This window comes from Schistocerca serialis, chromosome 11 (genome assembly GCF_023864345.2).
Source record: "Schistocerca serialis cubense isolate TAMUIC-IGC-003099 chromosome 11, iqSchSeri2.2, whole genome shotgun sequence".
In the NCBI taxonomy this organism is placed as follows: Eukaryota; Metazoa; Arthropoda; class Insecta; order Orthoptera; family Acrididae; genus Schistocerca; species Schistocerca serialis.
The window spans coordinates 157,487,360-157,502,685 of record NC_064648.1 but is presented as its reverse complement, the minus strand read 5'-3'; the positions used below and the strand labels follow the sequence as shown (position 1 = coordinate 157,502,685).

Genomic DNA, 15,326 nt, shown 5'->3' with positions numbered 1-15,326 from the left:
GTAACCGAACGTGCTCTACACAGTGTCAATGTGTTACCTGAGTCAGCCTGATAACCAGATCTGCCTCCAATTGAACACAAGTGGGACATCACTGGATGACAACTCGAGCCTCATCCACAAACAGTATTAACCATCCCTGTATCGACCAGGTGTGTCAGGCATAGAACTCCATCCCACAACCTGACATCCACCACCAGTAAAACATGGTGCATACACGTTTGCACGCTTGCATTCAAAGTTCTGGTGGTTACACCGCTTATTAATTCACCAGCATTTCATATCTGCAATGGTATCTTGCACTTACGTAACCCGTAACCTTGCAATGTTACATACTTAAAAATATTATCTAGCCAAATCTATTCCTACAATTTTTAATTACTCTACATTAATTAGTTTTGGTGTTGTGATTTTTTTTTTTTCTTTCCAGTGCATATGTAAATAAATTTTGTACTCACCTATTTCATGCATTGAGATGCTGGAAGTACATGCCATTTTTTTTCCACACATTCCTCACATCTACTGAAGAAATTATTTGTCACACAATGTACTTCTCTTTGAGAAAGTGAATGAACTGACTCATGGATATTATCCTTGAATTCCTGTAACATGTGTGGGTTTGTTGTGCTACTTTGGCCTTTAGTGCTCCCTACAAATAAATATTTGATAGGGTTAAATTGGGACTTCAACTGTGCCAGATATTGTTGTTAAAATACTTTGTGAATTGTATGCAAAGAAAAATTTGCCATATGAGCCTCTACTGCACCTTGTTGAAAAAATACTATGCTTCATTCTTTTAACTCTACTCATTAAAATTGGTTACAAAAGTCTTGCACATTCCTTTCACAGTTAACTGTGTCATTAAAATTATTGGGCCCATTATTCTGTCACCTCTAACTATGCACCACACTATTTTCTGGCCATGAATGGGTTCCTCGTGAAGCAGAATAGCTGTGACAGTGTTCCAACATAGACAGTTTTGAGGGCTAACATGCTCGCATAAATTGAGTCGTGCCTCATCTGAAAACAGAAAGAGGTATCAACCAACTTCACTGTCAGGTACATGTTTCAAAACCCACTTGCAAATATTAACACGGACAGCCCGATCACCATGTTTAGGTAAATTCTTCCACTACTGTTTCTTTATATGACTTTAGCCCATATAGCTTAGTAGTTCTTTGTACAGAGGTACATGAAATTTGTGTTCAATGTGAAAGATGTCCAAAAGACTTTTTAAGGATATTGTCCAAGTGATATGCAATGCCATCAAGATGGGCTTCTGCACTTCTTGTCATGAGCACTTCCCATTTCCGAAATTTTTTCACTAACTTGTGAGTTGCATCATAACTTGGAATTCGAGCATTTAAAAACTTCTGGACAACATTAGTGGGTTCTGGATGCACATACAAATTATAAATGATCACTCATTGTGCACTGGAGTATTTCGGCATTGCCATTGCTGCATTTTCAGAGTCACTGTTAGACTCGTGATGTTTGTTTTGCTGTTCCAATGGCACCGGCTGGAAAGGCGCTTACTGTGGCACTAACAGGGAGGCACAGGATACACTCGACAGGCCTGCATGGCTCCAGTGGCTGGCAAAGTCAGCCATGTGTGTGCGGTCATTAGATAAATGGAACTCCTTGTAGTTTTAAAAATGCTTTACCTGATAGTGTATGGAGTGGTAATTTTATTATGTATTTGAACATTTAAGGTAGGTCTGAAGTAATGGCTAGCAAGCTTTATGATATGCAAATTCATTTAGAAACTATGAAACTATCAGTAAAGGTAATATTTCTAAATGAACAGTAGCTTAAAATTAAAAATATCCACTTCCTCAATAAACTTACAGGCTATGAACTGGCTACCAGTTTATATAGAGCTGCTGGGTATGGAAGCTCTTGCGTACTAGTTCAGTCCTCGGTAGACTATGAAATCAGAGAGAGTTTTAGCCATCTAAGTGGAGGAATTACAATGAAAGTGGTTGCACGGAAGTTACAAACATATAATATATTAATTGTCAGAATGCATCACATCCCTGGGTACCACACAAGCTTGGTATTCCAAGAGAAATTTGAAACATTGTTATATAAAATAAAAACTGGAAAAATGTGTGACAAATAGTTACATTTGCTGACTTCAACACAGATGCAAGTACTGATGGCAAATTTATTTCACATTAATTTATTTCACATTGAAAAGCAGAGAGAGACACTAATGGGCTAAATCTGAATTTTCACCAGTACGCAAGTGGGAAATCAGAAAGGTGGAAGGAGTACATAGAGGGTCTATACAAGGGCGATGTACTTGAGGGCAATATTATGGAAATGGAAGCGAGTGTAGATGAAGATGAAATGGAAGATATGATACTGCGTGAAGAGTTAGACAGAGCACTGAAAGACCTGAGTCGAAACAAGGCCCCGGAGTAGACAACGTTCCATTAGAACTACTGACAGCCTTGGGAGAGCCTGTCCTGACAAAACTCTACCATCTGGTGAGCAAGATGTATGAGACAGGCGAAATACACTCAGACTTCAAGAAGAATATAATAATTCCAATCCCAAAGAAAGCAGGTGTTGACAGATGTGAAAATTACCGAACTATCAGTTTTAATAAGTCACGGCTGCAAAATACTAATGCGAATTCTTTACAGACAAATGGAAAAACTGGTAGGAACTGACCTCAAGGAAGATCAGTTTGGATTCCGTAGAAATATTGGAACACATGAGGCAATACTAACCTTACGATTTATCTTAGAAGAAAGATTAAGAAAAGGCAAACCTACGTTTCTAGCATTTGTAGGCGTGGAGAATGCTTTTGACAATGTTGACAGGAATACTCTCTTTCAAATTCTGAAGGTGGCAGGGGTAGAATATAGGGAGTGAAAGGCTATTTACAATTTGTACAGAAACCAAATGGCAGTTATAAGAGTCGAGGGGCATGAAAGGGAAGCAGTGGTTGAGAAGGGAGTGAGACAGGGTTGTAGCCTATCCCCGATGTTATTCAATCTGTATATTGAGCAAGCAATAAAGGAAACAAACAAAAAGTTCAGAGTAGGTATTAAAATCCATAGAGAAGAAATAAAAACTTTGAGGTTCGCCGATGACATTGTAATTCTGTTAAGAGACAGCAAAGGACTTGGAAGAGCAGTTGAATGGAATTGACAGTGTCTTGAAAGGAGGATACAAGGTGAACATCAACAAAAGCAAAATGAGGATAGTGGAATGTAGTCAAATTAAGTCGGTGATGCTGAGGGAATTAGATTAAGAAATGAGACACTTAAAGTAGTAAAGGAGTTTTGCTATTTGGGGAGCAAAATAACTGATGATGGTCGAATTAGAGAGTATATACAATGTAGACTGGCAATGGCAAGGAAAGCATTTCTGAAGAAGAGAAATTTGTGAACATCGAGTATAGATTTAAGTGTCAGGAAGTTGTTTCTGAAAGTATTTGTATGGAGTGTAGCCATGTATGGAAGTGAAACATGGACGATAAATAGTTTAGACAAGAAGAGAATAGAAGCTTTCGAAATATGGTGCTACAGAAGAAAGCTGAAGATTAGATTGGTAGATCACATAACTAATTAGGAGGTGTTGAATAGGATTGGGGAGAAGAGAAGGTTGTGGCAAAACTTGATTAGAAGAAGGGACTGGTTGGTAGGACATGTTCTGAGGCATCAGGGGATTACCAATTTAGTATTGGAGGGCAGCGTGGAGGGTAAAAATCATAGAGGGAGACCAAGAGATGAATACACCAAGCAGATTCAGAAGGATGTAGGTTGCAGTAGGTACTAGGAGATGAAGAAGCTTGCACAGGATAGAGTAGCATGGAGAGCTGCATCAAACAAATCTCAGGACTGAAGACGACGACAACAACAACAACAACAACGCTAGTGTTACAGTAAATGCTTCAACATTTACTGATAATGTTGTAAGCAGTTATAATTGCAATGTGAAAGGAATGAAGTTCTACATGTAGGAGTATCAGACCATGCAGAGCAATTTGTATCACTATCAAAACTAAATTCAGACTGCACAAAAAAAAATATGTAGGAACTTCAGCCAAGAAAATGTTGAGGCAATTACAAAACTAAGATCCCCATGTGGTTGATCAGGAAACATATTTCTACAGGTAACAATTACAATAACTTCTTAACCGAATAAATGAGAATATTCAATCATAAAAGTATATTTGACCAAGTACTGGATAAATATGTACCCAGTAGAACTATTCCTAATGGGAGGGACCCATGGTATACAGGTACAGTAGAGAAACTTCTAAAGAAACAGAGATTGCTGCATAATAGGTGTACAACAAAGCAAATGATCATAAATAAACAGGTGCCAAATTAAACACATTTGGCCTCCAAGAGAGCAACGTGTGAAGCCTTAAGTAAGTGCTACAGCAGAACATTGTCAAACAATATTTATTCTGGTTATACGCAAAGAATGTTAGTGTCACCACACTTAGGGTACAGAAACTAGCAAAAGAGACAGAAAGCAAAACTGAGGGTAACAAAGCAAAAACTAAAATGCTTAACTCTGTTTTCAAATGTTCCTTTACAAAGGAAAACCCAGGAGACTCGCACCAGTTTAATACTCATACTGTTGAAATGAGGTATGTATTAGCATCCTCTCTGGGGGGCACCGCCATGACGAAGCATTGTCCGTGTGGATGGAGAGGCTTGCGTATCTGCGTGAAGCTGAGGGCTATGCCGAAGGTTGAGGACCTACTGCTGCTGGAAAGCCCTCAGCCGATGGATCAGACTAAGAGTACCCCACAACATCCCATCTGCCCCATCCACTCCTAGTCCTACCCAACTCCCTGACCCAACCCAAGGTGTGATGCGATCCGTGCCGAGGGGTGCATGGCACATGGGAAGATGTGTCGCAAAAGTAGCCTCAGGGATACCGGGCAACCTCCCTGAGTAAGTAGCCTTACACCGCGTATATATGTGTTGTGGACCTTGTAGATTCCCAAATCTCGGGGAACCAATACGGACACGATTAAAGAAAATATAGAAAATCAAATTGAGGGGCAAAATGAGACCTCAGATATCCAGACATCGGGGTCAGTACTGATGGGAGGCATTCCCATTACTGAATCACCGTCTAGACCTGAGCCAGAAGTGGGAACTGTAACCGAGGAGCTAGATCAGCTCAAAGGCTTGTCTGGGGCTCAGAGGAGGAAACTACTCAGGGAACAGTGGAAAAAGGAAGGGAAAGAATGACTTCCTAAAGACAAGTGGAGGGAATTAAAGGGACTTGTACCTAAGACCTACAGGAAAAAAATTGTCTCAGGTTGAAGGTGATAAGCAGACCCCCACTAGGTCAAAGACAGGTAGCCAGCAGATAAGGAGGAATCAGAGACTCCCTCCTCCCTGGATAAGAGAGTTCAGAAAAAACTGAGGCAAGAAATAGGGAAACAGACCTATAGCACTGCACTATCGCTTATTAGGGTAGCAGTTATCCAGGAAGGCCATCACCTCATAGCAGGAAGAACTTGTACAGATGGCCCTCTTTGAAAAGATTGGGGAGGGGCAGGAGGGGGGGGGGGGGGGGGGGCTGGCCCAAGACCCAACTTCCAGAGGGTCTATCTAGATCGTGGTGCCCTCATCTTTGTCTGTGAGGGGGTACATACGGTGGAATGGCTTAAGGAAAAGGTGCTCATGATATCCCAATGGAAAGATGCAAAGTTGCTGGTTAAGATGGCAGTGGAGCTTCTTAAGACTGCAAAGATACCAATATGGGAACCAAAGATCCTTAAGGAAGTCTCTCCTAAGACATAGTTTGGGAAAATAGGGGCCCAGAACCCAAAAGTACTGACTGAAGATTGGTCAACCAGAAGGCTGCACTGGAAGGATGAACCCTGGTAGAGGAGGTCGGAGAGAAGTCCCTGAAGGAGATGCGAGAGCAGGACCTGAAATTGTTTTTAGTGTTCTCGCAGGTCACTGTCAGTTTAATCTGCAGCACAGTAAAAGGGGCCTCTGCAGCCCTGAGTCGCTGCCTGAGAAGGCAGGAAGTGGACGTGGCCCTGATACAAGAACCGTATTTATATAAAGGTGGTGTATCGGGCCTCAGTGGCACTGGAGGTAAGCTGATCTATGCTAGAAATCTAAGAAACTCCAGAACAAGCATCTATGTAAGAAATGGAATTTCTTTCATGCCAGTGGTGGATTTGTGCTCTAGGGATTTAGTGACCATTAAAATGCTTCAGTATGTGGAAGGCATCACAAGGGAAACTGTTTTGGTATCAGCATACCTCCCTTATGAAGACAGCTCTCCTCCTCTCTTGGAGGTGAGGAGACTGGTAGAGACTTTTCCATCAGCAAGGTGACCAACTGCTGGTGGGATGTGACACCAGTGCCCACAACCTAGTGTGGGGCAGCAAGGACACCAGATGTAGAGGTGAGTACCTTCTTGAACTCCTTTCAGCTAACAACTTAGAGGTCCTGAATAGCGGCAATGAACCCACATTCAGGAATAGCAGAAGGGAAGAAGTAATTGACAAAACCTTTACTTCCATGATGATGGACAGCCATGTCAAACAATGGCATGTAGTGCTGGAGTCATCCACATCAGACCACATATACATTAAACTCAAGGATGAAATGGGAATCAGACAGACCATGACCTAAAGGAATCCCAGGAAAGCAGACTGGGATACATATAGGAGGGACCTTGATTTAGAATTATTTGAAATTAAAACCTCGATAAGGAATCCAGTAGAAATGGAGGAAGTAGCAGATGCTGTTACCTCTGCCGTAGTGACCTCATATCGGGACAACTTCACAATCACCAAGAAGTGCACAAATAGGAGTGTGCCTTGGTGGAATAACAACTTAGAAATGCAAAGAAAACAGGGACTTAGACTGTTTAATATTGTGAGAAGTAAAGGACAATGGGCTAAATATCATGATGCCCTTGTCAAATACAATCTTGCAATCAGACAAGCAAAGGAGGCATCTTGGAAGGCATTCTGTGAGGAAGTGTAGAGCATGGCTGCACAAGCAAGACTGCACAAGATTGTCACTAGGGTACCAACCAATCCAGGATTTACATTGAGGAAGGAGGATGGGGAATATACAAAGACAACACATGAGACGCTGGAACTGCTCCTCAAAACTCACTTTCCTTAATATGCTCTGGCAGACAACACAGTCCACAATGTGATCCTGGAGAGACAATGGTTCTCAGGCACTCGAAGAGAGGACTGCGAATTTGCCAAGGAGTGTGTGTGAACTTTAATAAAATCAATTGGGTGGTGGGAACATTCCAACCATCCAAGTCACGTGACCCAGATGGAATTTTTCAAGCTCATATGAGTCCTATGCAGGCTATTCAGGGTTAGCCTGGCAGTAGGAATCATTCCCAGTGCTTGGAGGGCAGTGAAGGTGGCCTTCATTCCAAAGCCAGGGGGAATTGATCATACCAAGGCTAAGGATACGAGACCAATCAGTCTGTCCTCCTTCATTCTCAAAACTGTGGAAAAACTGGTTAATGTATGTGTTGGGGAGAGGAGGCTAAGTAGGGCCCCACTCCATTCAAACCAGTGCGCATATCAACCAGGTAAATAATGTGAGACAGCTCTCCACCAACTCATTGGAAGGCGGAGAAAGCACTTCAGTTCCAAGAACTAGCCCTCTGCATCTTCCTGGATATCGAGGGGCCTTCAGTAACACGACCTTCAATTCCATGGTAAGGGCAGCAGAGGTGCCTGACCTGGGGACCACTATATGCGGGAGGACCAGGGCCATGCTTCGTGGAAGGAAGGTAGAGGCTATCATGATGAACGAAAAGATGGTAATTAACAACACTATAGCCTGCCCACGAGGAGGAGTTTTGTCCCCTCTATTGCGGAATCTAGTGGTGAACGAACTCATTATGGATTTAAATTCAAGACTGCGTCTGCCAAGGATATGCAGATAACTTTGTCGTAGTAATACTTGGCAAATTTTCTGATACAGTTAGAAATATGGCACATGAAAGTTTGAGCACTGTTAAAAATTAGTGCATTAAACAGGATCTGCAGATTAATCCTAAGACTGTTGAGGTGCCATTTACAAAGAGACATATTCAACACTCAAGTTGGAATCTAAAGCTCTTCAATGAAACTCTACCTGTGAAGGGGATAGTGAAATATCCAGGAGTAACCTTAGATGAGAAGTTAACATGGACCCCTCACATTAACAGTATCTGCTCCAAGGCAAAAAGTACTCTAGTGTGTACTGCAAGGGCTTTGTGGCAAAAACTGGGGCCTAAGCCCCAGGGGTATGCACTGGATATACACCACAGCGATCAGACCTAGGATTTCCTACAGGGCTGTAGTGTGGTGGAAGAAGGTACAACAGGGGGTTGCAGCTAAGGGGCTTGCTAAGGTGCAGACAACTATACAATAACTCCCATCTGCTTTGACAAGCCTTAATATATAATAATTGCAAGCAGGGAGCAGTGGGAAAAAACAGTTAGACATCGTACGGGTGACATCACTTGGTTCACTGATGGGTCAAAAACAGACCAAGGCATTGGGGCAGGCGTGTACGGGGTTCAACCAAGACTGGAGGGCATCATCTCTCTAGGAAAACTGGCCTCTGTATTCCATACTGAAATTACTGCAATATGGGCATGTGCGGAGGAGAATATGTGTAGGTGCTACAAGGACCATAGCGTCCACATCTCTTCAGACAGCTAGGAAGCTCTGAAATCATTAGCAGTGCCTGCAATAAGATCTAAGATTGTTGCAGATTGCCTCAGGGCTCTGGTGGAGCTAGGGGGAAGCAAAAGGGTAAACCTAGTGAGGGTTCCTGGCCACTCAGGGATCTGTGTCAACGAACAAGCCGACAGACTGGATAGGATGGGGGCAACATAACCATTTACTGGACTGGAACCTGCCCTGACAATCACCAAGGCTATGATTAAATTAGAACTATGGAACTGGCTTAGGAAACATCACATAAGATATTGCATCAAGGTCCATAAATAAAAACATGGTAATTTAATAATGCCCATGCCATGTTTTATTAGAAGCTCGGTAATCCTGGGATTGAACAGGAAAGAGATAAAACTCATGACTGGACTGATGACTGGCCATGGGACTAAAAAAACACCTACACACACAATGAGTATAATGGAAGAGGACAATAAAAGTAGGATCTGTGATGAGGGTGATGAAACTGCATCACACCTAACCTATGGATGCATGGCACTGGAGAGTAAAAGATACAGAATCTTCATCACAACTACACCTCAAGAAATTGTGTCTTACAAAAAACTGATATAGGGACTCCTTGCACTATTTAAGGGCACTAGTTGGCTTTACTAGATAGATAGATAGATAGATAGATAGGGTGCGATACCACACAATAAACTTTTTTTTGATGCAGGCAGTGGTGAGTTAGACCTAAATTATTTTAGCTTACCTGTTAAAATGAAAACAAATCAAATTAATGTATTAGCATCAGTTGTCTTGATAAACAGCTGAAATCATTAAAATTGAAAAAAGCTCCAGGGTTTGATGGACTCTCTGTCAGATTCAATTCTAAATTTGCAGCTAACTTAGCTCTGCTTCTAACTATAATCTATCATAGATCCCGCAAACAATAAAAGTGTGCCCAGTTCTTGGAAAAAGGCACATGTCACAGCTGTCTACAACAAGGATAGTAGAAACGATCCACAAAACTACCATAAAATATCCTTGACATTGATTTGTTGTAGAATCTTGGAACATTTCTCAGCTCACAGATATTAGGTATCTCAAACATAATAACTTTCTCGATGCAAACCAGCATCGCTCCAAAAACATCAATCGAGTGGCACAAAAAAACCTGTGTGAAACAGGCTGCATAAATATTCAGTCAGATCTCGATAAGATTTTGAAGTCGTACAAACATTGGCATCTTGTTTCAAATGTTCAGAAATGGAAAACTCTTCAATTCACCTGATGAAAAAATGTAGTATCCTGTGATTAGAGTATCAATGAGTCACAGTTGGAATCAGTCAACTCATACAAATACCTGGGTGGTACTCTTTGTAAAGGTATGATCAACGAAATGGTCAGACAGGCTCAATTATGGGAAAAGCAGGTGGCAGCTTTCAGTTTAGTGGTAGAATACTGGGAAAGTGCAATCAGTCTACACACGAGATAGGGTAAAAACCACTTGTGCAACCCAATCTATGTAGAATATTGCCCAACTGTGTGGGACCCATACCAGACGGGACTGACAGGGGATATTGGACATATACAGAGAAGGGCAGCATGAATGGTCACAAGTTTGTTTGACCTGTGAGAGCAACACGGATATGCTGAAGAAACTGAACTGCCAGACTCTTGAACATGTAAGTATTTTAACTATCCTGAGAAAGCCTACTAACAAAGATTCAAGAACGGGCTTTAAATGATGATCTAGGAATATACTACAATGTCACTCACGTGGGATCATGAGGACAAGATTACAGTACTTACTGCACGCACAGAGGCATTCAAACAATAATTCTCCCCGCACTCCTTATATGGAACGAACAGGAAGAAATCCTAATAACTGGTACAATGGGAAGCACCCTCTGCCATGTACTTGACTGTGGTTTACAGAGTATGGGTCTATATGCAGTAAAATGCTTCCATTTTGTGCCAGTATTGACTGATTTTCATAAAAGTAGATCATGGGTTGCAAAAGGAATTAAGATGAAGAAACTGCATATGGAGGCAGAAGGTTATCCAATATTGGTTAAATTGAAAAATTGTGCTGCAAGTGAAACTAATGATAAGTAAGAATCCAGTGCCGTATTCGAATCCCTCACTGACCTGTTGATAAATCTCAATAAAACCAGTGGCTATTCACCAGCCAGTAAATATCCTATAATGGCAGAGAAATAACTCAGGCTTTAAATTTTCCCACATTTCCATCTCTGATGTTACGAAAAATCATAATGTCACTAAACTTTTTAACTTAGTGGGTTGGGATGAGGTACCCCACAATTAAAATTGTCAATCATGGTACTCCACATCCAATGTTCTTCATAATCAACAGTCTTTTGATGAACATTTTCCAGACAGATTAAAACATACTGTTCGTAAAATAGGAAGGAGAGATGGAATGCGAAACTATAGACCTATCTCATTGTAAACAACTTTTTTCCCCAAAAGGACCTACATGTGATCAGATAGAAAATTATAATTCATCCCACAGTATTATTTTACACTACCAGTACTGTGTATCAGCCATCTTGTGTGACCTTACCAAAGCTTTCAATCCTGCAAACTGTGAGTCCCTTCTCCAAAAACTGACAAGCTATGAAACTTCCGGGCAGATTAAAACTGTGTGCCAGACCGAGAGGAGTGTTAGTTCTGCAAGGTTCGCAGGAGAGCTTCTGTAAAGTTTGGAAGGTAGGAGACGAGGTACTGGCAGAAGTAAAGCTGTGAGGATGGGGCGTGAGTCGTGCTTGGGTAGCTCAGATGGTAGAGCACTTGCCCGCGAAAGGCAAAGGTCCTGAGTTCGAGTCTCGGTCCGGCACACAGTTTTAATCTACCCGGAAGTTTCGTATCAGTGCACACTCTGCTGCAGAGTGAAAATCTCATTCTGGTGACAAGCTATGGTTTTCAAGGAAAATCTCTTACCTGGGTGTCATATTACATGGCAAAGAGACAGCAATGAGTACCTGTTAATAACAATGAGGAGAAATTCATCTGTGGCTGGAAACACACACAATATGGCCTTCTATAAGGATCCATATTAGGGCTACCAGTATTTTTGCATTATATTAATATGCCATGCAAGGTTCAGTTTGATGTCATCCCCTAACCAGATGACTCAACAGCAATAGTCTGCTGTCAAACAGGTAAAGGCTGTATCCTATGCACACTTTGTTTCAGTCATTAGGTACAGTATAATTTTCTTGGGGTTTGAAAAACTAGCCTACTCAAAGCTTTTAGGCTACAAAAAAGATCATCTGAGTCATAATGGAAGCTAAAAAGAAATAACAGTGCAAACTCATTTTGAAGACTAGATCTGGTATCCACTCCAAGTACATATAAACTCACAACTTTCTGAGGGAAACTGCTTCTTGCATCAGTATGAGAAAGCTACACATTACTTAACCACAGACAAACAATACGAAAAACTGTACGCTGTATGGGCATGAAATTTATAAATAAAATCTAGAAGTGCAGCACAAATCCAACACATACTGAAGAAGACCTGGAAAAATATCTGAAGAGTAAATGCTTTTATTGTGTAGAAGATTTTTCTCGTTCAGCTCTTTCAATACTTCATTTGTGAGCTTTAGTATGCTTTCTGTTTTGAGGTTCCTTTACAAAAGACAAACTGAAAGGTGGTTAATGAGTTCTGATTAGTGAAGAGCATCAGTGATTGCTTTCTCAAATACTTTTGAAAGAACTGGAAGGTGTGATACAGATCTGTAATTAGAGGTGGTTATCCTTATCTCGTTTTTTTAGATGGGAGTCAATAAGTACATACAAGAAAACCAGGAAACATACCCCAAGAGACTGATTCATTGCAAAGATAACTTGAGGGTAGTTATGTCATGTCAGCACAAGATTTTAATATCCTGCTGGAACATAGCCAGCAGAACTGCTGCTTTTTAATGAGCTAACGACTTATGTAATAACCTTTGGTATTGTATTTTTGAAACTAATGTCTGCTGGTGTAGCATGAAGCTTCGGCACAAGTGAATCTAACACGTCTGTATTGCATTATTATTTGTTACTTGGTGCAGCCACTGTGAGGAAATGGGCCCTAATGATTGAAATTGGTGGCCAATGATTTGAGTGTCCCCATTTCTGTGAGAACTATTACCTGGGGCTCAGTTTCACTGGATTACTAGTTTTCTTTGTTAAATAATGTTCTGAATAGTTTTTGCCTTATTCTTGGACTGTCTTATTTTTTAATTTATCATGGCATGTGAGTCTTGCTTTTCTAGTAATGGAGTAGCGGACTAGGCAATAATGACGGCACTGTAGTTTCAAATTTTGACTACTGCTTATTCTCTGAATTACAGTATTCTATGATTACAATACTGATGAGTCACTGCTGGAATCGGCCACTTCATACAAAAACCTGAGTGAAACACTTTGTAGGGATGTGAAATTGAATGATCACATAGACTCAGTCATGGATAAAGCAGGTGGTAGAATGCTGGGGAAGTGCAATCAGTCAACAAAGTAGAATGCTTACAAATCACTCATGTGACCGGTTGTAGAATATTGGTCAAGTCTCTGTGGCTTGTACCAAATAGACTAACAGCACATAATGAATGTGCAGAGAAGGGCAACACTAAAGGTTACAGGTTTGTTTAATCCATGGGAGAGTGTCACAGAGATAATGAAGGAAGTGAACTGAAAGACTCATGAAGATAGACATAAACTATCTCAAGAAAGTCTATTAACAAAATGGTGATTCTAGAAATATACTACAGCCCCCTACATAGTGTTCACATAGGGATTGTGAGGATAAGATTAGAATAATTGCAGCACAAACAGAGGCATTCAAACAGTCATTCCTCCCATGCTTGATATGTAAATAGAATGGGAAGAAAACCTAAGACCTGGCAGAATTAGGCATAAACTCTGCCGTGCATCTCACTGTGGTTTGCAGAGTATAGATGTAGATATAGGAATGGACCAAGAGCTACACATAAAATGGCATTTTAAAAAATATGAATAGCACAGTATAGACTTAGGTCGAGAACTGCTCGATGAGACAAATGCAGCACGGCGATGACCGACCCAGATATCTGATCTCTGCGAGCGATACCCACCTACTGACACGACAATAGGTGTTTGCACAGGTTTGGGTGCATTTCCTTTCCCTCTCAAAACTCTTGCTCATTTAAAGGGTTGTTGGGTTGTTTTAGGGGGAACAGACCAAACAGCGAGGGCTTCAGTCTCATAGGATTAGGGAACAAGTCAGTCGGGCACTTTCACTTTTAAAGGAACCATCCCGACATTTGCCTGAAGCAATTTAGGGAATTACAGAAAACCTAAATCAGGATGGCCGGACGCGGGATTGAACCGTCGTCCTCTCGAATGTGAGTCAAGTGTGCTCACCACTGTGCCACCTTACTCTGTTCTCATTTCAAGGCATGCGTCCTCCGATTATGCACAGGTTTGAAACGCAAACTGTTCTTCCAAATGGTTCAAATGACTCTGAGCATTATGGGACTTCACATCTATGGTCATCAGTCCCCTAGAACTTAGAACTACTTAAACCTAACTAACCTAAGGACATCACACAACACCCAGTCATCACGAGGCAGAGAAAATCCCTGACCCCGCCAGGAATCGAACCCGGGCGTGGGAAGCGAGAGCGCTACTGCACGACCACGAGCTGCGGACAAACTGTTCTTCCAAACTCAAATGCCTGGAACATAGTGATGAAGTTTGTGTGATTATTTCACATTTCGTCTGTCAGTCATGTTTCTTTTGTCATAGTGCCGCATCTGAGGTTACGTTTTTTTTTAGCGTGTACCGTCGGTGAATCATTCTGCAAAACATTAGGCCATTACGTATATGTTGCATGCCCATTAGTACATAGAGAAATAAATAAGATGAAGAATAAAAATTAGGTCACAGTAGAGGTAAAAAGAGAGATGGAAGAGGTGAAAATCGTTAAGGCCACCCAAGAAAATAGGGTTACATATAGGGAAAAGAAGAAAACTAAGAGAAAAGAGACTAAATCAACATATTATGAAAAGAAGATAGCAACGTCAACAGATATCACTAAGAACATGTGGTCTCTCATAAAAGAAAAGAGGAAAGGTGTAGGTGTGGAAAACACTGATAACATAACACTTGAGGTAAAAGGGAGGGAACTGAGGGATGCACAAAACATCAGCAATATTTTAAAGAAACACTATATTGAAGTTGTGGATAAATTAGTAACTCAAATTAATATTTCCAAAATAAACACAATAAAAATTCCATTTGAAACAAAATGCTTATTTCTGACCCCAACTAATGAATCAGAAATTGTAAAACTAATACATAGTCCAAAAACAAAACAAAAAAACCACAGAGACTTGATGGTATATCCACTAAACTAATTAAATGCTATTTACAATGGGTAGTAAACCCATTGGCCAGTCTGATAAACTTATGTATATAAAAAGGAATATTTACAATGTGCCTGAAAAAGAGTAAAATAATCCCTATACATCAACGAAGCTGCAAAAAAGACCCAGGAAACTACAGACCAATAACTATTACATCTGTACTCTATAAAATAATGGAAACCACAATGAAAAATTATTAAATTTTACACAAACTTGCAATATTCTGAATGATGAACATGATTTAGAAAGGGCAAATCTACCAAAAC

The 15,326-nt window shown here is 40.8% G+C and overlaps 1 long non-coding RNA gene across 7 annotated transcripts in view; it reads right to left on the bottom strand.

Annotated features, from left to right (window-relative positions):
- LOC126426836 (uncharacterized) overlaps window positions 1–15,326 on the bottom strand; it is a 409,903-nt gene that overhangs the window by 11,605 nt on the left and 382,972 nt on the right. For 4 of the 7 annotated variants that reach the window (XR_007576437.1, XR_007576436.1, XR_007576438.1 and 1 more), the window contains exon 2: window positions 456–646. This is a non-coding gene — a long non-coding RNA (uncharacterized LOC126426836). Of the gene's footprint in view, window positions 1–455; window positions 647–763; window positions 1,018–15,326 lie in introns of all 7 variants that reach the window. The other 3 variants (XR_007576435.1, XR_007576434.1, XR_007576433.1) reach the window with 1 other exon arrangement.